This window comes from Hesperophylax consimilis, chromosome 15 (genome assembly GCF_061612785.1).
Source record: "Hesperophylax consimilis isolate HC1 chromosome 15, BYU_Hcon_1.0, whole genome shotgun sequence".
Classification (NCBI taxonomy): domain Eukaryota; kingdom Metazoa; phylum Arthropoda; class Insecta; order Trichoptera; family Limnephilidae; genus Hesperophylax; species Hesperophylax consimilis.
This window is the reverse complement of record NC_142850.1, coordinates 2,499,728-2,524,881: the sequence shown is the minus strand read 5'-3', so window position 1 is coordinate 2,524,881 and position 25,154 is coordinate 2,499,728. Positions and strand designations below refer to the sequence as shown.

General features: G+C 32.8%; 1 protein-coding gene across 1 annotated transcript in view; it reads left to right on the top strand.

The window, feature by feature from the left end:
* Nucleotides 1–25,154, top strand: part of LOC149417169 (uncharacterized) — a 226,829-nt gene that overhangs the window by 34,461 nt on the left and 167,214 nt on the right. The window lies entirely within an intron of this gene.

Genomic DNA, 25,154 nt, shown 5'->3' with positions numbered 1-25,154 from the left:
ACTTATTAAATAAGAGAAAATTAGAAAAGTACTTTTTCGGCTCATAGTCTACTAACTGTTCACAGAACTGCTAGTTTTAAGTAACACACGTGCTGTTGAAATTTATGCAAGTGTACTTCTGTTCAGCATTAGTTATTTGATGGAAAATGGGAATCTACAATATCATTGTTAACCATAAATCAAAATAAACTAAATTACATCATTAGTCTCGTGGTAGAATCTTGTTCAACTTATCTCGGAACCTCTTTAGAGTTCCAGAAGTAATTATTAATCCCACCCTCACTCCGCGAGGCTTTATCAACCTTGGCCGGGACACATGGGCGAGGAATTAAACAGCATCCTTCGCCAAAAAACAGCTGTTATCTCTACCGCGTTGACAGTTGACATATGAGCCTGTTCCCGCGCCAATGTATCACTTCGTTATCATTTAATTCGGATGCAGATCGTAACAGGACGATGACAGGAAAAGGGAGTTGTTGCCAGAATTTCCTATCGGGCTTATGAGCTATCTGCTGCATTACAACTGGAAAATTTTCAATCTACAAATTTGAAAAGAATGTTGTGAGGTAATTAAAATAAATTAATAATAATAATAAAAAAGTAATAAAAAATTAAAATAATAATTAATAACTTATATCATTGATGTCGCTATACCAAATTCCTGTAATATTCAAAAATCTGTTAGCGAAAAAATAAGAAAATTCACAGATTTAGGAAATGAAATAAAAAGAATTTGGCATTCTCAGACTATAAAAATATTACCATTCGTTATTTCGGCTACTGGCATTATACCTAGCTCTCTAATTAAAAATTTAGGCGTATTAGATCTATCAAAAAATTTATATATAAAGATGCAAAAGTCGGTCATTTTGAATACATGTAGGAAAAAAAAAGATTTTTTAAATATTTATGTTGAGGGATCAGTAGGATTTATAGGCCCTGTTAGAAGTTCTACCGAGCCGAACCCTCTGATATGAAAATATCTGGAGTCGGTAAATTTTTTTTTCCCATTTGATCTCTGGTGAGTTGACGTGTTGTTGTTCTTGTATTGTTTTGTATTTATTTTACTTATATAATGCACTTACATAGTGTTGATTGACTAGCTGATCATTTGTGGAAAAGTGAGTGGAAGGGTTTAGTTTTTCCTATGGGGAAGACTTAACCCGGACAGCAAAATCGGAAGCATAAAAAAAATAAAAGGACACATCTGGTCAATTCTCTGGAAAAATGACGTCAAACACACAGTGATCACATTAAATTAATAACATTCTTAAAACATAAATTTTACTACATCCCAAATGAATACATTAACTTATCGCAATAAACATGATGTAATATCATATCTTATCCCAAGGAACTTGACGTAATACCTTATCTTCTGCCAAGAAACTGGATGTAATATCATATCTTATCACAAGAAACTTGATGTAATACCTTTTATTTTGCCACGAAACTGGATGGAATATTATATCTTATCAAAAGAAATTTGATGTAATACCTTAGCTGGTAACCACCATCATTTTCAAAATATGTCATAGGCGCTGAGGGAAATTACTTTCCTCAGGGCGTCCAATGGAATGCTAAGTAAAAAAGGTACTTCAATCTAATTGGGTAGTCATTCGCCTAGTATTAGACAATAAAGTCTAGTAAAGGGTATTTTTGTGAGAACATTAAAAAATATTAATCTTTTCGTAAGTATTCAATCGTAAAATACGCAATTTTAACATGAATAGGATGAGGAAAAACGTATTGCTTCTTGACCTGTAAACACGGAAGCCATACAATTAAATCGCTAACCCATGTTCTTACGTTTTTCATACCTAGCCTTTTCATCAATCATGGGTTTAGCAGAACCAATACTTTTCTACCCTTTGACTTTAAACTCGCAGTACTTAGCCTCGCGACAATACCTCATTACAAAAACGTAACTCGATTCTCCACACTTCTGCCGAATGACAAATGATGTCGCTAATCTGCCCGGCAAAAACTTTGAATAATCTCCTCGATAATTAGAGGAAGCGGAGACCCGAACTGAACATCATTAATAACGGCTTAATAGTTAAGACAACAGCCAGATGAACGTTAATTGGCTCCGGTGACACGCGGATCCTACCATCTCTGAATTCTGGATTTTATCTTTGATTTGAGAAGAAAATGAGTAAATCCTTTTGCTATATCGCGATTTCTATGTGCAACCAACCCAAAAGTCATATAGTTCTATCCAATACATAAGACAGTAGATGTCAAAACATTATTCTTCAATTTACAAGTAGTGTGTATATTAAAAATAATAATAATTTTATTCCAGAATATGGGGAGGTTAGTGCAATCTCCACACGTCCCATATATACATCTTTAAAGCACTCCCCAAGGTTCTGATCTTGGACCACTTTTAATATTTTATAATTATGTTGTATTAAGCTACAAGCTTCTACTGTTGCTGGTTTGTGCGTTTTGGTGGAATATTGTTGTACACGAGCGTTAACTTAGTAATATCAAATGAAATAGGACATAAAACTTCCTAGAATTAATAACTCAACTCCTTTTAAAATTATAGTTGGTCAAAAATTATGTGATTGGCAGTAATCGAGTTATTTTATACCGTACGCGCATCGACTTATAAATATTATTTAGTATTATTCATTTACACAAGGGTTCAATTATAATTGTTCTTCATTCCTAAGGGGATTATAATGACTTTCGAAGGAAAGTGAGACAACAAGTTAATTATAATGTGACAAGAGGTTTGCGCGCCAAAGTACACATCCAAATTTAAAATATATTTAAATTTAAATTGTTCTGTTCCATCATCAATCAACCTGAAGTTAAGTGAGTCCGTACAGTTTACCCAACGGGGTTGGGACCAATTTACAAGGATATCTTCGTGTGTATTTTGTCGTTAGTATTACGTCTCGAAAGAAAGGGTAAGTTATAACGAAAAAAGATTTACATTTTGGGAACATTAAAATTAGAAGAAAAAATATAATTAAGAAAATATTAAAAATTACATCTGATAATATTATTACTCCAGCGTCTGGACGGTGTAGGCCCTGTGATTGGTCAAATTCAAATTGTGTTTAAATAAGACTTTAAAGATTAAGACACCATTTCATACTGAAATAGAATCGCCACATGTAATACGATATTTCTTAAAAAATATCGTTTCTGCTCATACAATTTTTGGATAATATCGAAGAAAATATGTCTTAGAAAGTTCATAATCCATTGGATTAATTACATTACAGTGAAAATTATCCACAATTACGTGATTACGTTTGACGTTTGACGAAAAAGCACGCGTTAATTCAATATGGCCGATTCCCGATACGCATCGCGGCTAGGTGGCCGACAGAGCGCCCCTCTGGCGGTGAAGTAACGAATCAAATGACTGGCGCGTATATTTAAATATGCAAAATTACTTGAACATCAAGCATTTAATAATAAGATTTCTTCTGGAAGTTTAGTTCTACTTTGCAATGGCATTTTTCATTATTATTTATAATTTTTTTTTTGCTTATTAATTACATCTGATTTTATATTGACATGTTTTCTAATTTCTAAAATTTCTAAATTATTTATTTGCGATGCTTTAATCCTGAGTGAAGTATTTTAAGACCTGAATTTTTATCGAAAGTGTGATTCAAAAGATGATTTGCAAACTCATATTCACTATTTCCATTTAGAACCCTGAGATGTTTTTTAGTTCTGACTTCAAAGTTTCTATTGGTTCTACCTTTGTAAAATAAATTACAATCCAGCCCAATTGAGTTTATAAACTCCTGATTTTTTTGTTTGATTTTCGCAATCTATATTATTAAGAATATATTTATTCATTCTGTTATTAGTGTAAAACGCCGGTTGAATAGTACCAGGAATGTTTATATATATATAATTTTAGAAGTGTCGTTATCCACAAACAGAATTCTACGCCATTGTTTATTTATATCTTAAGAACTAGGGTAAAAATACCGTTTGAAGATAATATGTTTAATTATTTTATTTAGTATTTCAACTCTCAATTTATTAGAATAACCGTTATTAAATGTTATTTGTCTTATGAATATATTGTTTTATGGTTATATGCAAAAAAAAATTTCAGGTCTTAAAATACTTCACACAGGATATAAAGCATCACAAATAAATAATTTCGAAATTTTAGAAATAAGAGAACATGTTTATAAAAGTAGATGTAATTAACAAGAATTTTTTTTATAAACTCTCTTTTAAATATTTTCCCACTTAACTGGTCTTTCATATTGTAATTCCTAATTCTTATAAACCCAGCCTACTCTTACCCCTCCCCCCTCCTTCCACTTCTTTTTTTCAATTGTAATCTATATTTAATTTTTGACTTCGGTGTATACTTCGTTCATGAAACATGTATTGGTTGTATATAATAAAGTGAAGTTAAAAAAGTTATTTGTTTTTTAATAAAATAAAGTTTAATCGGATAACATTATTTTATCTATTTCCATTGTATATCAATGCATACGTACATAATAAAATGTAAACATTATATTTATTTATTAATTGGACAATTTGCATGGCGCCGCTTTTGTGAGATATTACCTCAGGGGCGCTATATTGTAATAATCTACCTTTATATATAGATTTTTACTCTCCTGATGAAGGTGTATATATAATCTAACTTTAAACTTTATTAGATACAGTAACAGTTTTAGGAAAAGAATTACCACCAGTTGGAGTAAAATTCACACCTTTTAATTAAACCGACTGCTAATCACATTGCACAATTACCCTCCTTTTATCCATAAACACGGGTACAATTAATCAATATGTAATAATGTATTATTTCAGTCAACTTTGTTGTAACTATCTTTAATTTTTGTGACAAACTATACGATATTGATTCAACTTATAGACATTGACGGTCGTAACACATATTTAAGCACTGCAAGTCTCCTATGAGCAAATTATATTAGGTACCATAACAGTTAATATCAGTTGTAGACATGTAGTCAATAATAGTGTTTCATTTGAAATAATCCATCACAAATACGTAAAATTTCATTTATTCAAACAACTGTCATTCTTATTATGCCTAAATTGAGCATGTTATTATTCATTAACTCCTTCCTGTTCCGTTTTTTAACAATATATACTCACCCTCTCTCTGTGAATGACCTAATATCTATCTATTAAATGTAACTGTTGTTAATATCACTTAAACTGGGCGCAGCCCAACCAAGTGCCGCCCGCAGGGCCTAGCAGCAAAAACCCGCGGAGCGGGTTTTTAACTGCTAGTCATAATTAATACAGGTAAAAATTCTAACTTTTTCACTTCAAATCAAAAATTGGTCTAAAACGACAAATTCATCACATGCATACATAGCGTTAAGGGACTGACACCTGACTTACTTTAACCAGTCATTTCTGACATTATTTGGACTAAAAATTGTTATAGATTTTCCTTGACATGGTTAAGAGGAATGGCTGCGCGGCCTTTTTCATACAAAATTTAAATTTGGATTTGAGGTCGAAAAAAATGTTGGCAATCCTCAGCTAAGACAAATAATTTAACGATCTTTTTAAAAGTACACAAGGAATTAGATGATTAAATATGTTTTTCAACATTTATTTCTATGGTTTTTCTGGTTCCTTCTAGTATTATGGACCATTTATGTATAAGATAGTTTATTTTTAATGTTAAATTTAAAAGTAACTAGAAGTTACGAGAAAGGAGTTACACATGTAAAAAATGAATGTAAAACCTATTTAAATGTCATATTAATATATTAGTACTAAATAAAAGTACTAATTTTCATTGCCGCTTTTTGCAATAGTGTTGATTTAAGACCTATTAGATTGGAAAGAGCTTTTTTGAAGTGACAAAAATAATTTACATTAAAGACGAAATTGATGAGGTGGGTTGGATGATGGACTTAATTAAAAAGGACTTGTACTATGGAAAATAGATCCTGGAAGACACACAAATGTTGCATTATAATTTGTTCCCGAAAATACGTTTCCAAGCAAAAGGAGGAATTTTTCAATATAGGTAAAATACAGGGTAGCTACTTTGTCCAATTATTATCCCTAACGGAATAAAATAAATTCGGAAAATGGGCGGGAAACACATAATTCGAACGACGAGACGAGGGAGTTCTTAATTCGAAATCTCTTCCACCAATCAGGATTATCCGCAATAAAAACGTTGGCGGTATTTTTAATCAAGGAGACCTGTAGGTGATTCCCCCCCCCCACCATATCAAATATACGGTGTTCTGTATGTGGCAGGGGGGAGGGGGTTGTACCTAGCTACGGGGTGGTAACCTACCCTTATGGTAGAGCAATGAAATGTCGAAATGAGATGTGACAATTGATACTAAAGTATGCCACCCTGTTTTATTTTCATACAGATGGAAATGTCCGAAACGCATTCTTGGTTAGTTATTGGCATCATGGTGTTATTAGTATTTATTACACTAGGGTCTCAAAAAACGGCAAATATTATTAAAAAAAACCAATTATATGCTTTACGAAGTTGTTCCAATATCAAGACCAAGCCCATCAATCGATTTCATTCTCCGATTAGAGAAACTTTAAATTAGCTAATTTGGGAAATTAATTAATTTATACAGTTGTACAGGGCGGCCTTTTTATTTTTTTAAATGCGAAACCGCACAAGAGTCCCGACTGCTCCCAATAGTCTGGAGTAAGTGGGGCTGAAGGTAGTAAGTAGGGAGAGGAATGGGATGGGGAAGAGGAAGGTGAGGAAGTTAGGTAGTTTTACTGTTAGAGGGTTGGGAGAGTTGGAGGTCAGTTAGTGGTCAAAAAGCGGAACCTATTTTTTCGCTTCATATCTCATCTAAATATAGGGTGACTTGGTCAACAGTGGATCACTTTTTTTTGGAGGCATATAACTTCAACATCAGATGAGGCATTGCAATGAAAACTTTCACAATGGTTCATTGTTTATCATTCTTGTAAATTGTAATATTTTAAACTCCGCCATTAAATGGGAAGGAAAGTAATATGTACTTATTTGCGATGAGGGAAAATGATCCACTGTGGAACTTGGTGGTACACAGTGGATCAACCTATATTTAACAGTGGATCAAGGATGGGATTTCTTTTAAATAAAAAATTAATACTAGAAATAAATCAGTTTTTATTATTGAAAGAGAAGAACAAAGAAAATAACCCATGGCTAGATAAAAAATAACTGGATTTAAAAAGAAAAAAAGAGAACGAAAACAATAATCTAAAGAAGCAAAATAATTTTTTAAAACTCTTGAAATAATTTTTGAGAATTTCTTCTTGTTCCTTAGAGAACATCATATTCACTTCATAGTTAGGAACAAATCGCATATTTACTACATTGGGCCAATTGTTTTGTTTTTTTTTTTATACCGCTGTAACGTAGTAAAGGCAATTTTTGTATGCATTGCCGCTCCACGGATGCTTGAGCCTTCTGAAATTAGCTTTAATGCCTCTTCTATTTCCGCCTGTGTATGTTTGCCTATTTTTCTTTCTTTCGTCCCTTTTCGAGGCATCCTATAAAACAAAAAAAAACAAACAATCAAGACAAATCAGGCATCAGTAGTACACAGTGGATCATGATCCACTGTGTAAGGTGATCCACTGATCCACTTTAGAACAACACTCCATTTTTAATTAAACATATTATTCTGACTTTACCCTTTTGAATAAGACAAATTTCTGGGTGTGAACAAATGTTGTAATAACTACTGATAACAACTAAAATATGCAAAAATGTATCATGGAAAAAATAATGAAATGGTACGCAAAAATATACTTACGTGATTTTTTTTTCTCCTACCACAAAAACACTAAATACAGCACCACACGTCTATTCGCCTGCGGAGTCGGACAAGTACCGACTTGTTTAGTAGCATGAAGGAACACCTACCTAAGAGCCGAACACACATGCAAACACACTAAGAACTTTCGAGATATTGGAGTGATCCACTGTACCATACCGATCCACTGTAGACCAGGTCACCACTGTATGTACTGTGTGTTTTGTTTTAATTGGATATTATATGACACAGAGAGCCTTTTCTCTAATTCATAGTTTCTATGAAATAGATAACTCTTTCAAAGGGAACACCATATAGGTTTTACCGTGTATGCAAGTGTTCTTGGGCACTTTGTTAAATTACACACAATTTATTAGAAATCCACGAGCTCGATTAAAATCGTAAATAAATTAAATTCTACAAGCAGTTTATCTTAGTAAATTAATTGCGTAAAAACATAATAATACCATCTACCCGGATTACAGAAAGCAAAACGATAAGACTGTTGATATGTATTTTGGAGAATCGTCTGCCCCCTCAGTGAGGCAGAGTCAAGCCCGAGGCGGTGTCTCGAGTTGGTACTCAATGTTTCTTTTTATTTTCCCGATCCCTGTATTATCGGCTTAGCAATTTCCCTCTGAGCAATGAGTAAAGAAATTAACCCAACGTATAAATACCCCAACAACAGAGGGGTAGTTAGGACAGAGGGATGTAAGGGTGGCATTTTATTTTCATCGCGCTCTGCACGCTTTGTTCTGAAATTAGGTAGTATCAATTTGAAGAGGTAGTAATATACACATTTTCATTATTAACCTATACACAAATAATTCGCCAACAACTTTATCGTGCAAGACAATAAAACAAACAATAAAATTGGCTGTAGCTAACTTTTGTCCCTAATTAATTTTAATATATATTTAGGACGTTCAATACATACAACGCTATTGCACACTCTTAATTAAAAAAAACAAATGCAGCGTCTAATTCGCCAATAACAGTGTTCTTCATAACTTCAATAATGTTTGTCTAAACTCTGACATGGATTTTTTTTAGATTCACTGTTCATATTTAAAAGGAGCATCATGTCAATGATATAAACCGTTCAATGGGCATACACACACACACACACACGCACACGCGCGTACACAAACACACACACATACACATTCACACTCACAAACACATACACAAACCAACCGTATCACGGTAATTATTGAATATACATACCACATACGAGACATTACAAGGAAATATTTAATATCTGTACCTATATTGTTTCATACTCTAACGAATGTACTGTTTTTTTTATACAATATAAAATTTGTAAATTTAAGAAAAGAAGACAGAGTTTTGATTCTGTGCTAGTTCATGGGTTCAAAATCAGTTATTAACATTAAAAAATAAATTTACTCTCTGTATTGCCTCGGTGTGAGTGATCCGTTCATAAACTATATATAATCATGATCTCGGAACAAGTGTTCATGACAATCCGAATATTTTTGATTTACAACAAATATTCTTTGTATCATCATGGGCAAATCGACAAAACATTCTTAAATTGATGTTTTATTAAGGCCTGTTAATTTATCGTGTGGCCAAAAATCGATTTCTCTCCGTGTGTAAAAGAGTATGTCTGCTTTGATCTCGTCTTCTTATCATACATTAACTAATAGTAACTTGTATCACAATGTGAAAATAAACAGTATGAATATTTTACTGACAAATAATTACTATATTCTACCCATCAGCGCTCTTGAGGCGATTTTGCACAAAAACAGCGCTATACAAATCATCCAAACATTAGTTTTATTATTATTATTATCATATAAATTTTACACTTAAATATGATTCTCCATCTTGGCGACTTGGATACCGGTATTTTCAAAATAAATATGAATACATCTTTACTTGTACAGAGATTCCTAAATTAACTATAGGGATTTTGTTTAATATAAAAGAAAGAACAATATTCCTGGATTATAAATAACCTGATAATATTTGAATTCCTCTCACTGCCATCATTATAATCGAAATATGTTGCTTGTGAAATGATGGAGGACTTAGGTAGTAGAGGAACCCACGGCAGGAACCAGGCGCGTAATTCAACTCGGCCACTAAGCAGTCAAATTTTTGTAAACCTTATTTAAAGTAGTAAAAACTGTAACGCTTAATGTAAGTTATTTATTATTATGCATTTTATTCAACGGAAAATAATGCTAAACATATTTTTACATATTTTGAAATAGCCTTTTATTACAAATAATTATAAAGTCGCCTCAGTGGTTTCAGATCACCTGACCGGACATCAGAAGGTACGGGTTCAATTCCCGTTGGCGGCATTTATTTTTACACGGGAGATATTTTCAATTTGTATTGATATTTCAGGCGACTAATTATTGCTTATAATTATTTGTAATCCTTTTTGCTATGCATAAAACTTTGTCTTATAAACATTAGTTTATCATTAAAAAAATAATAGCCTTTTATCGACACAGCACAAATAACAACACACTCAAGCAATGATTCTAGTCATGACCTTAGCGATTAACTTAACGACTTTATCGACGATGACAATTCAGCCTCTTCTACTCGTATGTCAGCCAATTTCGACACTTCAGTAGCGTTCTTCTCGATCTCTGAACTCCGCTCATTGCTCCACGCATCTTGAAGATTTTATCTCCCCAGTTGACATATGACATCCTATTCGACATCTGTCGGGAGAGACATTCCTGGACCAGGCAGAATCTTATTTCTACTTATTCTGGTGTGGAGGGAAATTGCTCCAGTCGCGTGAAGTGTCGTTGAGTCACTTTGCTGTCTGCTTTCTGAAGAGTGAGTGGGTATTGCATATTTTCTGAAATAAGTATTCTGGGAATAGTAATGTTACCTGATTCCGGTAATACTAATATTGACTTTTTGTATATTTAAAAAAATATTGACAATACGTTTTTTTTTAATTTTACTTCATTTGAGTCAAATGCCAATCAATGTATAAGAAAATAATATCCTAGAAATAGAAAAATTACAAAAGAAGTTTATGCGTTACCTATATATAAATGATTTGAAATCTTCTCCATAATACATAGGTGGATAACCGTTTTATAGAGAACATGAATACATAATTAAATAACAACGAAATTATAATTAAAAAAATATAGTATTGTGTTCTAGAAAATATTACAATTTATTTATAACCGCAATCAGTACCTATGTACGTAAAAACAATACACATGTCTTCAGTGCAAATGTAGTACATTATAATGTAACTAGCAGTTAAAAACCCGCTCCGCGGGTTTTTGCTGCTAGGCCCTGCGGGCGGCACTTGCTTGGGCTGCGCCCAGTTTAAGTGATATTAACAACAGTTACATTTAATAGATAGATATTAGGTCATTCACAGAGAGAGGGTGAGTATATATTGTTAAAACACGGAACAGGAAGGAGTTAATGAATAATAACATGCTCAATTTAGGCATAATAAGAATGACAGTTGTTTGAATAAATGAAATTTTACGTATTTGTGATGGATTATTTCAAATGAAACACTATTATTGACTACATGTCTACAACTGATATTAACTGTTATGGTACCTAATATAATTTGCTCATAGGAGACTTGCAGTGCTTAAATATGTGTTACAACCGTCAATGTCTATAAGTTGAATCAATATCGTATAGTTTGTCACAACAATTAAAGATAGTTACAACAAAGTTGACTGAAATAATACATTATTACATATTGATTAATTGTACCCGTGTTTATGGATAAAAGGAGGGTAATTGTGCAATGTGATTAGCAGTCGGTTTAATTAAAAGGTGTGAATTTTACTCCAACTGGTGGTAATTCTTTTCCTAAAACTGTTACTGTATCTAATAAAGTTTAAAGTTAGATTATATATACACCTTCATCAGGAGAGTAAAAATCTATATATAAAGGTAGATTATTACAATATAGCGCCCCTGAGGTGATATCTCACAAAAGCGGCGCCATGCAAATTGTCCAATTAATAAATAAATATAATGTTTACATTTTATTATGTACGTATGCATTGATATACAATGGAAATAGATAAAATAATGTTATCCGATTAAACTTTATTTTATTAAAAAACAAATAACTTTTTTAACTTCACTTTATTATATACAACCAATACATGTTTCATGAACAAAGTATACACCGAAGTCAAAAATTAAATATAGATTACAATTGGAAAAAAGAAGTGGAAGGAGGGGGGAGGGGTAAGAGTAGGCTGGGTTTATAAGAATTAGGAATTACAATATGAAAGACCAGTTAAGTGGGAAAATATTTAAAAGAGAGTTTATAAAAAAAAATTCTTGTTAATTACATCTACTTTTATAAACATGTTCTCTTATTTCTAAAATTTCGAAATTATTTATTTGTGATGCTTTATATCCTGTGTGAAGTATTTTAAGATCTGAAATTTTTTTTTGCATATAACCATAAAACAATATATTCATAAGACAAATAACATTTAATAACGGTTATTCTAATAAATTTATAGTTGAAATACTAAATAAAATAATTAAACATATTATCTTCAAACGGTATTTTTACCCTAGTTCTTAAGATATAAATAAACAATGGCGTAGAATTCTGTTTGTGGATAACGACACTTCTAAAATTATATATGTATATAAACATTCCTGGTACTATTCAACCGGCGTTTTACACTAATAACAGAATGAATAAATATATTCTTAATAATATAGATTGCGAAAATCAAACAAAAAAATCAGGAGTTTATAAACTCAATTGGGCTGGATTGTAATTTATTTTACAAAGGTAGAACCAATAGAAACTTTGAAGTCAGAACTAAAAAACATCTCAGGGTTCTAAATGGAAATAGTGAATATGAGTTTGCAAATCATCTTTTGAATCACACTTTCGATAAAAATTCAGGTCTTAAAATACTTCACTCAGGATTAAAGCATCGCAAATAAATAATTTAGAAATTTTAGAAATTAGAAAACATGTCAATATAAAATCAGATGTAATTAATAAGCAAAAAAAAATTATAAATAATAATGAAAAATGCCATTGCAAAGTAGAACTAAACTTCCAGAAGAAATCTTATTATTAAACACTTGATGTTCAAGTAATTTTGCATATTTAAATATACGCGCCAGAACGTAATCACGTAATTGTGGATAATTTTCACCGTAATGTAATTAATCCAATGGATTATGAACTTTCTAAGACATATTTTCTTCGATATTATCCAAAAATTGTATAAGCAGAAACGATATTTTTTAAGAAATATCGTATTACATGTGGCGATTCTATTTCAGTATGAAATGGTGTCTTAATCTTTAAAGTCTTATTTAAACACAATTTGAATTTGACCAATCACAGGGCCTACACCGTCCAGACGCTGGAGTAATAATATTATCAGATTATTATGACGTAATAAACGGTGAACAAGACAGAAGCAAGAGAACTATTTATCAACTCTTACCTAGTTTCACGTCTCGATTACTGCAACGGCATTTATGCCAGCCTTCCAAAATATAAAATTGACAAACATCATGCAGCAGCACGGCTGATAACCGGGGTTTCAAAATATTCGCACATTTCAGAACACCTTCGTAACCTTCACAGGCTCAAGTGCCCTGAAAGAATCCAGTAAAAATAGTGCCGGATGGTGTTTAAGGCGAAGCTTAATGCTAAATCACTATTTTGATTAATCTTTATAACAAATTGGTGTACATTGTGAATACCAAAACATACGATTTAGATAAACTGAAGTCTTTCCTATCGTTTCGCTTGAGTAGAATATAAATAAATAAATAAATTAGTCAATAAAAAATATAAATGTAATGCACTAAAAAATTTTTTTTTTAATAGAAATGTATGAACACGTAAAGGAAACAACTTTAAAAAAATTGAGTATAATAGCTAAGATAATCTGTGACAGTTTCACTTGATTAAATTTTTTGCTTTCTTATAAAATTATTTACAAAATAGATAAAAAGCAGGTTTGTGCTTGAAATCGAACGTTTTTAAACACCTTTTGTCAAGAGATTTTAATGCCTATTACCTACAATACAAGGTATGCCAAGAATATACACATTTTTGGCTTGTAGCTTCCTCTTATATCCGTTAATGAAATGGCCCCATCTCTGAACTATGCGTCCCCGAAAACACTGGTTTGAGGCAGTCAACTCTTAGATCAGCAATATCATCAGCTGTAGGCAGATTGATGGAACCTAAGCGGTAGCCAAATACTAAGTTTGGTGATCGCGCTTTCGGAGCATCTGGACCGAAGGCTTGGAATAAACTTCCTCCGGAACAGATCCATAACAAGTCCAACAGAATTCAGGTCTAAAGTAAAAACTTATCTTTTCAAGCTGACATACCCTTAAATTAAATGTAGCATTCCTCAGAGAAAGTCCAGTTATATCCAATTTTCCAATTATGTCCTAAATCCTGTATCTAAATTTCGCTAATAAACAATTAGTTAATGTTAATTAAGTATTAATTAAGTGTTAATTTTAAGTGACCTACCAGGTAAGAATTGTACTGTATATTATCTCCACACATAGTTAGTAATAACATAGATCATTGTAGAAATTAATTTTATATTTGTAGAGCGCCCTTGAGGTGATTTTGCACAAAAATGGTGCTATACAAGTCATCCAAATATTATTATTATTATTATTAATACAGACAGAGATGGGAGAGTTGTGAGAAGCACAAAAAGTGAGGTAGTTTTACGAGTTAAAAGGCGGTAACATGTTAAGGATGGGGAAATATATTATATTAGTTTAATTGAATTCTCTTATTCCATGGATTCTTTTCACCATTTTTACATTTATTTATTGAATGGAAAATTAACCTCTAGGGCAATTTTGCGAGATGTATTTCTCAGCATGACACGGTCTCATAAAAGTTATTCTATATCATTTTATATTACGATGAGAAATATGATTTAAGCAGTGTTATAAATAGTAATCCGCGCTTTAAGACTGCATTTGCAAATTTGAAATAATTCTTTTTTTATAATATAATATTGATTACATTTTATGATTTTGACTGTCCAACTAGGAAGGATTCCCGTTTCAGGACAGTCAAATTTACAAGTTTCAAGTTATCCTAGACGAATACAGGATTTAAGACTAGCTAAAATAAGTATGTTAAAACGAAGATACATAAAAAGATACATAAAAAAGATACATAAAATATATACATACATATATACATAAATGAAACAATATTTACATTTTATAATATCTTTGTATGATTAAATATGTTTTTAGTTTCGTGTAAAATAGTAATTACAGTTAAAACGATAAAAAGGTATTCGGTAAGCTACTTTAGAAAAATTAACTTTGATTGTGTTTAAAATTTTAATATTTTTGATTTCATTAGTCGATTTGTATTACTAAAATACGAGTCGGAATAGTCTTTCAACTGTTCTCAAGAAAAGTCTATAATTTTGAAAAAAGTTAAAAAATAAGGAAATTTATCTGGAATAACATGTATTCCATTCCTTCCCCTCCTCACTGCTTTCCTCCTCACAACATACCCTAATTGGGGATGCCATAGTCTCACTGGCTCTAGACTGTTGAGAGCAGTTGGGACTCTGGTGCGGTATTCACATAAAAAAGCGAAAGCATTTCCCCAGGAATCTGTTTTCAGTTCTTATACGATATAATAATGCTTTGCAAAATGTCAGAGTCTTTAGGGGTTAAAGAAGAAGAATTGAAGTGGAAGATAAACAGTCCCGGGTTATATATCCCGGCGAATAACCTGATATTTTTTGAAAATCTCCCACTACCACGAACATAAGCGGAAAATGTTGCTTGTATCGTGATGGAGGATTTAGTCAGCGGAGGAATCGAACTCATGGGTGGGACCCAGACGCGATGCCAACTCAGCCGCTGACTGGTCTGGAACATTGTGTTTTTATTTTTCTCCGTATAAATTACAAAGTTTTTCGAATTTTACTATGCCAGACCTGACAGCTATTTCAGCCTTCTCTGTAGAATTAATATAAACCAATTGACATGACCCAAAAAACATTTCATTGTAATTGCAAGGAGGATTCACACACGTAAATGATTTTTCTTAATTGGAAATTATTTAAACAATTTACCCTGTTGCTTTGTGTAAGTTGACAGCGTTTAAAAGTCGATCAAATCGTTGATTTGCAGCCCTCGTTCAAAGGGATTGAAGCAGGAAGTGTTCGAGTGTTGAAGAAGCGAGGGCAAACCACCTCAAGGGTCCCTCAAGGATCCCTCAAGGGACCTGTATGCAAATACATTACGTGTCACCAAGTGCCCGGCGGACTCGAGTCACTCCTGTGTCATATGCGGGTCATTATAATGGCTTAGTACGACATACCTACTATTGCCAGCATTTGACACGGTGTACTTTACTTTATTCACTTAGAATTAAAGAGTGATGTATTATGAAGGTAGGTGCTTTACTATAAATTGCATGTAACATTTTTGCGTTACGCGTTGGTGAAACATGAAACATGCTAAGTTCGTTATTTGAAACAGTTACTACAATGCCGTTAAAGCACTTAAATATGACGTCATTTCACAACATGGATAGGTAGAACAGATGACATTTAACACATCTTTGTCCTGGTATATATGCTTCTTGATTCAACCACATTTCCTCTTAAATTATTCCATCTTTTGACCACTTTTGTTTGACTCAGGTATTTGGTTTTCAAGATCGACATGTATGACATCCCCGACTTCTTAATCTATCCATTTTACATTCTGTTCTGCAATAAATTATTTTTGTAAAAAAAGACGAAACAAAACAGGGAACCACGGTCTCAGACATGGAACCACGATGTCTCAGTATATTTAAAAAGATTTACTGTAAATTACTAGTAAACAGTAGGTAGGTATGGGTTTACGTGAATAATGTACGAATATTTATAGTTTACGATGGAAGTTACGTTACATTCCAGACAGAAAAACCTAGCGACATTAATTATACCACTGTTTAGAAGGCATATGATTTTAAATTATCAATCTTAGTCAAACAGACGCCAAACCATAAATTTTCCTACATATAATAAGAGTAGGTGGAGGTACAATATAAGTAAAAACAAAGTTGAAGGTTAAAGAAGGTCATTCCCTCTCAGCTCTGTTGTTAAAACACGAGTGTCGACTTCCTCCAAAAAAATCAAGCCTCGATGACACTTTTCCATTCTACTCCACAAAGTATTGTCGCGAAATTCATTAAGTCTAAAATCCACCAAACTCTTCACGGCTCTCAAATGAGAGTGCTCATATTTTTTTCTTACCCTTTCAAGGTGTTTTGGGCGATGAACCGTCTGGTGTAGGTAGTTTAGGTATATGGTATAAGGCACAGCATCTAAAGTATTAATGGACCAGAAGGACTTGAGATGTCTACATCCTTAGCGCGAGATCAGGAAATTCAGCTTTTAGATCTCTCCATTCAAATCCAGACGCCATTTTGTTAATTCAAAAGAGCGGGAAAAGAAGTGTTTTCGCGCTCTTTAATTTGCAGTGAAAGGTATCTGCAGGATGTTATTATTCTAAATAGGGAACGGTGTATTTTCATTTATTTTAAATAGGTACCCAAACATGGAGAATTGCTGTCAAAGACAATGTAAAACAATGTACTCGTCATATTATTTGTCATTAAACCCTAGATTGTTTTGAAAACAGGATGCGGCTTTATTGAAATATTTTTATAAAAATATGTATCATATTACTTTGAAAAAGAGTTACAAATTGTTTACATTTGAAATATAAACCTAGATAGACCAATAAGTATTACTTCTATTGAAGGTCTATATATTACAATTATTCTGTAGTCATTTGAACCTCTAATACAAAAAATAAACAAAAAGTATATCGTAGTGCGTTGCTTCTATTAGTTGTGTTGTGTTTATGGTTCGTGTGTATGTTGTTCTCTAATTTCCAGTTTGTTATTATGAAATCTCTTGCTGTTGACTTATTATTGACAGATGTATATTTGTTTTTGAAATCTAGATTGTTTATTTTGTGTTTTAATTATGACGGGACAAAGTGATATGTCCTTCTTACATTCTGATTGTTCTATTTGTTTGCGTGGAGTCTTTATGTGATTTTGAACGGCTAATTTTTGAGTGATTCAATACAGCATTGAATTTCGTAAAATGTCATTGATACCCGTTGTTTTTTGGTTTTGATTATTGTTTTAGGAGTAATTTATTATTTTTCATTGCATATTAGTATATTTTGTATCCACAAAATTTCCACTGAATGCTTTTATTTGAGTACAAAAGAGAAGTGTAGGTAAACAAATGAAATAATACATGTTTCGCAAAGAGTTTATGTGTTTGAAATATATAAATGAAAGTTTTGCGTGATAGTGTAAAACCTACAAATTATTTTCAATACGTCTTTTACTCTGGAAAAAATCAGTCTTCTGTAGCTATTTATTTATAAGGAAAACACGGCACATAACTTTAAAATATAATCATAGATCGCTTGTTTGTGATATGCCTTAATCCTAGCAGAATTGATTTTATTTTTTGAATAACTTTATTAATAAAACATCAAATTGTAATATTTAAACATTGAAGACCATTTTAGCAACTCTCAAACGAAAATTTGAAACAGAAAAATCTTTAAAAGATTGGGACGTATTTAGGAATTGAACCCAGAAAAATTATCATTTCACATCATTATCATCACATCATTATCATACAGACTAAGAAATATCTTCAGAGCGGCGCCCCGGCAAGGCTGAGGTCCTCGGTTCAATTCCTAGATGCGATCAAATCTTTTTCCGATTTTTCATTTTCAAATTTACATTTGGAGTAGCTGATATTATTTTAAATTATTAAATAACTATTTTTGTTATCGGTTAACAGTTAAAAGTACATACATAATAAGTTACAATACATTTCAAATAGACAGAGAAAAATGAGAAGTGCTGATTTATTAACATCCTGTTAAAAACGAGACTGCAAGGCCGTTCCCTAATATACTTTTAACGCATTCATAAAATATCGGAACACTTGTTCATGCACCTGCGTTAGTGCTGATATTATATAATGACGAAATGCGAATATATTAGTATTTGTATGAATACGTACGTCACGATAACACATTTTTGTTTTACTGAAAGTTTATTAGTAACCCTGTCGATTCATTCATCAAAGGATTGCAATTCCTTTCTACGAATAATTTGAAGAGATTTTTAATAAATTATCAATATTTTATAACTTATACTTATCTTATTAAATTTTTAGTTATACGCGAAATTATGAAATGAAACATCATTCTGGAAATGTAAGACTGTTATGTTGTGACATCATCATAATTTATTTCAGCAATTTTTAAAGTGCTATTCGTCAGTAACAGAATACAAAGAAAGACCGGGCGAACCCTTTCTAGTCTGCATAAAATAAGAAGAGTACGCTTCCTTTTTGTAGTGAAGGACCTAAATATATACCAGAAAGCTTGTTTATATTAATGCAAAAGTCTGTAACAATTGAATGCAAAATGCCTCGGGCGACTTGCAGCTATATTCAAAGCTCCTCACTTCAATCGTTTTATTTTTCTGCTATTTCTCGTGTATTTCCACTTCAATATAAATGGAGCCGTGTCGTACAAAAGTGGTAAAAATATGCATGATATAGAAATACAGTTACAGTGCTACAAAAAGTCTAAAATATTCATTATATAGTCTTGTCAAAGTTTCCAAAATTGAGTTGTCATTATTACTAACACTAATAATATAATTAAGTGCCTAAATAAACAAACAAGTGGTGAAAGACTAGTTTGAAGATGCCCGTCATGATGTGAAACCGCTCCGGTCATTAATAAAACAGTGGCAAGAATTATAAAGTTGTTTAATGCATAAAAAAGTCATATTAAAATACAACTCCACCATGAATTAAGGGGATCAAAAGTAGAAATAAGTCAAAGACCACAATTCCGAACCAAAACGTTGGGTTTTGCTAGAAATGACAATAACCGTGTTTGTTGACCAGATCTGAATATACAGGTACTTACAACCTTCCTCTGAAAGCAAATAAAAATCTGTTTCCCCGATAGGTCATAGGGGTAACAAAACTGAAAAGGTTAGGAACCTCTAAATGCTCTAATTGTGGAATTCACATAAAAAACAACAAAAAAAAATTTCAAAATTATTTTTCATAATTCATCATTGATGAAAAATATTATGTATTTTTTTTAGTTTGCGAACTCCCGTCATGAAGTAAGATATTTCATTTTATAGTGTGTGAATATTCCCGGCGCTAGTATCCGGTACATACTCAGACCTCAGAACTCGGCAGTCCAATGACCCGCACGAGAATAGCAGCATATTCTTTATGTTCCCTTGTTTGGGGTGAGATTGGAGTCTTGCTTGAGTCGGTCCACGAGAGGAGACACTTGAAGCTCAGGCTGCCTTAAATGTTTGGAGAATGATCGCGGAGAGATATCAACGCTTCTTCAAATGAGAACCAAGGACGAGGCGTGAAGTGAGATCTGTCTAGCTTGTCTATTTGCTTTTCCGAAATGAAAAAAAGGCAGAGAATCGTACTAAAATATACTCTCGTTAGTCATGGATAGATAAAATTTCAGTGTTTTTGTCCCAATTTTCCGGAGCTAGTAGGAATATGGCTTACTACCCAATTGGGGGATGTTATGTTGAAGGGAGTGGGGGTTTCGTTTCTGAATGGTGGACTCTGTCCAGAGCGCTATTGAGCGTACCCATTCAATTACCACTCTGGAAAAATGGATTATTTTGGAATGTTGTTAGTACCTACTTATTGATCTACGTGCTTCGTTTGATTATTTGGTCAAAGTTATCTTTATTTAATTTTATCAGTACATCGAAAATGAGTTTACCAGAAATAAAAATGTTACCAATCCAAACATTCGAAAGGCTTGACCAGCGGGCGGCGTAGCCAGGCTTCGAATAGTCCGGGATAGAATAATCTGATGTACAAAAAACATTGAGCTCGGATATTGTGAATTCTAAATTATCTCTGAAAATATATTGACTAGCTAATTAGCTTATAACACCGACACAAAACTGTATTGGTTTAGGCGCAAGGTATGGTAAACCAGCTTGCCTTGGGGCTGGAAGTTATACGGCGCCACACCACTGCACTTGTTGAACTTAGATTCTTGATAGGTGCTTTAAACTGTAAAACTAACTAGCTTAATATTTTGTGATTCAGGGTTGAAATGGTACAAACTATTGTTTAAAAAACCATTTTATTAAACTTTTGTAAAACAAATTAAAGTCACAAAAGGTCAATTTTTTTATAGTTAACGAAGACTAATAAATATATTTCACATGCATTTCGAATACTAAGTTCGAAAAAATATAAATATACATGTAACATACTTACTTTAACATAAGTATCTTATCTAGTCTTAAATCCTGTATTCGTCTAGGATAACTTGAAACCTGTAAATTTGACTGTCCTAAAACGGGAATCCTTTCTAGTTGGACATTCAAATGCATAAAATGTATTCAATACTATACAAAAAGTTTTTCGAACCCTCAGTCCCCTCTTACCACAAAATGCCTAAAGATACTGGGTGAGTATAGCGACGTTTATGAAATCCGTTTAAATTTAGACTTGCGATTCAATTCGACAATGTTTTTTGTTTAATTCTTCAGCTTCTTAGCAAAAAAAATTATCCAACCAGTAGCTACACTAAAAATATAACCACTCTATCAAGAATGATGGGTTATTTTTAATTTTTAAAAATTATTCCAGACGGCGTCCATAGGCGATTTTTCGGTCACGAAGATCAAATTCCGATCGTTGTTGTGTGTTTGTGTGTCGTTTAATGTATAGATATAATAAAATAAATATGTTAAAATATTATTTTACATTTAATATAACAGAAAACCACCACAAAACACGCTTGTTCTAAGAATTTACCTTTATATGTTTAAACACAGGTAGCTCTCGGAGTAAATTCTACTCTATTATGTTCTTTTCAGCAAATTTATTTGACAATTTGACTCACAATGTTTTACCGTACCTACATTTCCTCAAAAAGGGTTAATTACAGTACAAATAGTCGGTTCCAGTCCTGGCAAGGACATGATTTACAAGGATAACGATCATATCGCGCCCGTAGGAACAATAAGCTAACCTATTAGGAGCCTTCCTCGATACATCGGGAGCTTCGAAAGCTCTAATGGGAGCTTATTACCGGGGCAGGGCGGTTCACCACCAAGTCCTAAGGAAAAGGAAAACAAATAGAATTGCATATTTTAGCGGAACATTCGGAAATGTTTGTTTGCTGACATGTGGTTGGGTTAGTCAGGATATTTTTTGCCGTATAATGAAAAAGGTCAAAGAGTCCACGTGGAAATTTTAAAATAAATAAAAATTAATATTTAGGTACTTTTTCTTCGGCTTACGTTTTCAGGAGTCAACTATCAGGATCCTGTGATACTATGGGATTCCAATGTTAGGTTCGTTCCGAGGTTAAGAGAAGTGTTTGAAGGGTTGAAGCGGAAGTGAGAGTTTGGAAATACCTGCATTTTTAGATCAAGATCTTAAACATAGTTAAATCTATTTCAAACAACGTTTCGATCCGACAACATCGCGTTGGTAATGGTTGAGTTGGCACAACAACTCCACACAGCAGACCCAGAATGAAATTATTTCCCTGTCATCTTTGGTGAAGCCGTGTGGAGGGTATTTTGGAGAACGGAAAGGAGTGAACTCATGAGACCCGTGTTGTAGGAGGGAGGAAACATGGAGGCCGGCAAATCATTCCATAACCAAGTTATTGAACATAAGAAAAAGTCGTTGAAGTCACGTGTTGTGTTTCCCGATTGTGCACAGTGCCGAAATGATCAATGAAGCTAGTTCCTTGGAGCATCTTCCATTGAAATACGGGTAGAACTCGTTCAGGAATTTAGGATATTAATTTTTTTTAAATATTGTATCTTATGCAGATAAGTGAGTGAGTAAGAGAAACACTAACACGTAAATAACACGAAGTTTCTCTTCGAAATATCTATTTATCAAAAAAAAAAAAATTAAATGAAACATAATTTTTGTTTCTGTCGACGTCTTGTCTTAGCTCAGAATAACCCATATTAAAATTGTAAACCACATTGCTACTGTAGGTAATACTTAAATTTGTCATGATTTAAAAAGCATCTAAAAATACGATAAAAATGTTATCTTTATTAACCCCTTGGCTTTGCCCTGAAAGTTTTAAATCGCCACTTAAACTTTTCGATGTCCTCACATTTGGCCCAGACGATTCTAACGACCTCTTCATCATACTACTATCCCGGCACTAGCTACTCTATACACTCTATACCCGCTTCTCGCTACTCGCTTACTGTTAATGTCTCGTGTACCGAAGTAGGTAAACATTTATGTTATGATGATAACTTTTGGGCTGGTTTTTAAAAGGACACAATTTAAAAAAAATAGCAATTGCTATATGGCATCCGCATTTCGGGTATATTGAGAAGATGAATGTTGTGGGGAGGGATAGTAGATGGGGAAGTGAAAGTATGATAAGAAGGTACCGGGCGATTCAGAATCGGTCACCAAACATGGCTACTAATCGACTACCATTGGATTATGTTGAACTGCCTATTATGTTGAACTGCTGGATCAGAGATAACTATATTCCTAAAAACATAAAAAACTATAATCAATACAGTACTCAGAATAACCAATTACAAAATGATGGCGTTATTATATACATAAAAAATCATATACAATACTCTATAAAGGAAATCACAATAACTCACTCAAATTGTCTTAAACTTGAAATAGAAAATAGCGTTACTGTTCTAACTATATACCGATCACCGAGCACTTCCAATATAACACCATTTTTAAACTCGCTTAATCAGTTTCTGGCATGTATTAGAGATCATGAAAATGTTCTAATTATTGGTGATCTAAATATTAATATTATAAATACAATGCACCCCCAAGCAAACGACTACATAAATTTATTAACTCTTCAAGGATTTATCCCAGCTATTACAGCCCCTACTCGTGTCTCAGAGTTATCCGCCAGTTGCATAGACCACGTCTTTGTCAAATGTAAGCTAAATATCAAATCTCTCATATATCAGTGCACTGTGACAGATCACTACGCCACTATCACCTCCATTTCTCATAAAATTCAAAAATTACCAGCATCCACTATACAACTAAAGAAAATTTCTTATGACACTCTCTTCAAACTGGTTTCCAATGAAAACTGGTCAAATTTCTACAAAATTAGCGATCCAAACTTAGCGTGTGAATCTCTCATCAACATCCTACATAAGCATCTGAAAAATGCCACATCCCACACACACAACAATCAAAGTAGTCGTACAATTAAACTAAAACCTTGGATAACTACTGGTATTTTACACTGTATCCGCAAACGTGATAAACTTCATAAATATTGTAAAAATAACCCCACTGATTACGAATCTCTCTTATTTTATAAAAGATACAGAAATGCCTGTAAAAAAATAACCTGTACGGCCAGAGAAGATTATTATAGGAAACAGATAGAGGAAGCTGCGAATGATAATAAAAAAATCTGGAACATTGTCAAAGAAATATGCTACACCGACAAAATTACCACACCCATAAATAAAATAACCATCACAAATAAAACACTAAATGCAACCGAAAATTCAGAAACAATCGCAAATCACTTCAACCAATTCTTCTCTACAATCGGATCGGATCTAGCAAATAATATTTTAAAAAGAAATAGCAAGTCTGAAAATAATCTTGCAAATACTATCTTTCTCGATAATCTGAGCTATGACCCTTTCAATCTCACACTAACAACAGAACAAGAAATCACTGAAATCATCAATTCACTCAAAAATACACACTCCACGGGAGTTGACAATATATCCACTAAACTAATTAAACACCTTAAACCAATCATTGCTAAGCCCCTTGTATACATCACAAATCTAAGTTTTCGAACTGGCCTTTTCCCAAACACTCTAAAACATTCAACAATTATTCCTATCTTTAAATCAGGGGACAGATCAATCGTCAATAACTATAGACCAATATCTCTACTGAGTCCAATCTCTAAAATAATCGAAAAAACAGTAAAACAAAGGCTCTACAAGTTTCTCGAAGAAAATAAAATCCTGTCAAAAAACCAATACGGCTTCCGCAAAGGTCTTAGTGCATCAGATGCAATTGCAGCTTTTACTAAATTAATTTCTGATAACCTCGATAAAAGTCGCAAGCCCCTCGCTGTATTCTTGGATCTGGCTAAAGCCTTTGACACTGTATCTCACCACATACTTTTGAAAAAACTCTCACAGATAGGAATAAAAGGTGTTCCTCTTAAATGGTTTGAGAGCTATCTAACAAATAGGTCCCAGTCAACTAT